Raw genomic sequence first — 3,476 nt, forward strand, 5'->3', positions numbered from 1 at the left:
TCTCTCTCTCTCTCTCTCTCTCTCTCTCTCTCTCTCTCTCTCTCTCTCTCCCCCCCCCCTTTCTCTTTCTCTACTATCCTCTCAACTCCCCTCTCCATGCCCTGAATAAACTCTGTTCTATACTGTCTTGTGGCTGGTTCCTGAGGGGGAATGGATGCCTCAGTGTGGGTCCGCAGAGGCACGCCCTTCCCCCACACTTGACTTCATCTCCACCAAACATATTCCCTCTCTCCTTATCTTTTTATAAACACAACAACAGGACCTGTGAGTTATTTCAATAATGGGGTTGCCACTGTGGAAACTTGGAAACTTGGAGCTCAGTACCTTTAAGGATGTAGGGTGCTGTGGAGAATATACCTCACAGTTGTGTTTACTGAGGCATGAGGAGGCTGGGTCCCTAGACGCAGTTCCCTTCCAGCCTGGGTTGAGGAGGGCTCTTTAGAAAGTCAATATAGCAACAGAGAAAGCCCACAATCACTCTTGCCTGCAGGGGAGAGCTGTTAACATGTAGGTGAATAATTGTGCCAAATGGGTATGAATTTCCACTGGGAAAGACAGTATTGTCAACCCAGCACTCACATTTTGAGTGAATATTTCCAGGCCTCCAGGTTTAAAATGAGTGAGAGATGAGGTGCAATACTTAGAAAATTCTTTCTCGCATTTGTTCTATTCGAGATTGTTTTTAATTTTTTTAAATATAAATTTATAAATTTTTATAATTCATAATATATACAATATATTTTGATCATATTTCCCTTCGCCCCAATCCTCTCCACCATCCTACCAACTTGGCTTCATATTCTTTATCTCACCTGAAAAAAGAGAGTTAAAAGAAAGTAACAAAATCCCCAAAAAGTCAGAGACAAACAAAAGAAAATAAATGAGACAAAAAGTACACAAACACACACACACAGAGAGAGAGAGAGAGAGAGAGAGAGAGAGAGAGAGGATCCATTTTGTGTCCCAGCAGATATCAATTATAAATATCTTCCTGATTAGGGGTAAGACTTTGCAATCACTTCCTTTCTCAAAGCTGGGATTTTGTCTGTTTTGAACCTGTGGTCTGGTGTGCTGTCTCAGTCCCTTTGAGTTTATATGTGCATCAGTCATGCTGTGTCTAGAAGACATGGTTCCTTGGGCATCAACCACAACCTCTGGCTCTTACAATCATTCTGTCTCCTCTTCTGCACAAATAGATCCATGAAATTTATGGGAGGCGTTTGTTAAGGGCATCCCATTTATGGCTGGGTACTCCAAAGTTTCTTACTCTCTGGACATGGTTCAATTGTTCTCTGTGTTAATTCCCATCTAGTAGGATAGGATCCTTGTGTGTGTGTGTGTGTGTGTGTGTGTGTGTGTGTGTGTGGTATGCACGTGGGCACATGTGTGTGATTATGGTTAAATGATGCAATGATCTGTGGTTATGGCAACATCACTAGGAGTCATTTTATTGTTTTGTTCCTTAAGCAGAATTGTAGTAGCAGGTTTTCCCCCAGGCCTGTGATCTATCTAGTCTCAGGTTCTTGGCCACTTAATAGTGCCATGAGTGGGTTCCATCTTATAAAGCAAGTCTTAAATTCAATTTTAAGTGTGATTTGTTGCTCCCATAACTATGTGCCACTATTACACCAATATATCTTGTGGGCAGGTCTCTATTGTAGGTCACAGTGTTTATAGCTAGGTGAAATAGATAATTAATTTTTCCTCTGGTAGTCTGCAAAGTACCTTCCATCACTGTAAATGCTAGTCAGTAGGGATGAAGCTTCTAGCTGGACACCAGTCCAATTTCTCCCTGTCTGATGGCCTAAGTAACTTGAGTGTCTTCAGCAATAAGGGAGGTTACAGAAAGTAAACAATAGCCCATGCCTTCTGATATTTGGACATTAACTAAAGAAAATAGCATCCTAATGTGCTCAGTCTTATCTAGATTGTTTGTTATTCAGATATCCTAATCCCTATGAAGTTCTTAATAAAGATGAAAATATTGGTGGCTTTCAATAAAAGGAATCAGCATTTCATACAGTGTTCTTCATGGTATATATGCTGCTAATTGTCCCCCATTTGAGTTTCTCCATACCAAAAACCTTCCTTTGCTTTTCTTGATGGCGGGATGTTTCTGATTGGCAAGTGCACAGACTCAGGATGATATCACTCATACCTGACCCTCTGTAGTGTGGAGATGTGATTCTCTGAGGTCTTCAAAACCATTTGCTTCCAACTGAAATTATGGTTTTTATGCAACTCTGATGCCTGTTCTTGGTTGTCAACTTGACTGTATCTATGACAAACTTAAACCCAAATGGGGCTGGGCACACTATGAGGGATATTTTTTTTCTTAGACACACTTTTAATCCAGATCTTTTGATGTGGGAAAAGTTCTCTCTCTCTCTCTCTCTCTCTCTCTCTCTCCCTCCCTCTCCATTTCCATTACCCTGTCCCTCCCTGTCTCTCCTCTCCCTCTTCTGCCCTCTCTATGCTTGCTTTTGCTTTCACTAGTAAGTCCATATCTTCCATTGCAACTTCCTCCTTCAGTGTATACTGAAGAGCAGCTGAGACATTCAGCCTGATAGACTAAAGCACTTAGACCATCCATTGGTAGCCATTGTTGAACTAGTTAGACATGGCCTGTAAGTCACTCTACTAAATCCTCTTTAGCAAGATAATAGATAGATAGATAGATAGATAGATAGATAGACAGATAGATGATAGATAGATAGACAGACAGACAGACAGATAGATGATAGATAGATAGATAGATAGATAGACAGACAGACAGATAGACAGATGACAAATGTAGTTAGATGATACATAGATGATAGATGATACATAGATTCATTCTATGAATTCTGTTCTTCTAGAGAATCTTGACTAATACAATTTCTAACAAAAATAACATTTACACATTAAATCTTTCACAAGTCTATCATCAACTTTGTTTTATGGTTTCTTGACAAGAGAAACAAAGTCTAGATGTCATCATTTTAGAATTCAAATACTAAGGCTTAAAGAGGTAAAGCAAATTATAGGAAGTGGCAAAAGAGCTTTTTCCTAATCATCCCCCACTTGCTCAGATTGCTGTTTCCCTTGATAAGAATAGAGTGTAGGTCAGACTCTGATGCCAAATCCACAGCTCATCACAGGGTCAATGTGCTTTCTCATCATCACCCAAGAGATTCAGGCCTGTATTGTTACTTTTTAAAATAAAGGCACAAAAACTTCTTTCTTTTTCACCCTAGAAAACTAGATGCTTTCAGTTGCTTAACCCCACCACCATGATACGTTGATGCCTTCATGGTGAGAATAAAAGGTGTGAACATTCATCTTACAAAGAACACAACACAATGGTGTGAATGAATCTCACAGCTGAGCTCGTGGAACTGTATGATGTCATGTTCCAACATGGGAACAACTCAAAGTTCTGTTAGACATCAATATAGTCTCTCTCTCTCTCTCTCTCTCTCTCTCTCTCTCTCTCT

Source organism: Mus caroli, chromosome 18 (assembly GCF_900094665.2).
Source record: "Mus caroli chromosome 18, CAROLI_EIJ_v1.1, whole genome shotgun sequence".
In the NCBI taxonomy this organism is placed as follows: domain Eukaryota; kingdom Metazoa; phylum Chordata; class Mammalia; order Rodentia; family Muridae; genus Mus; species Mus caroli.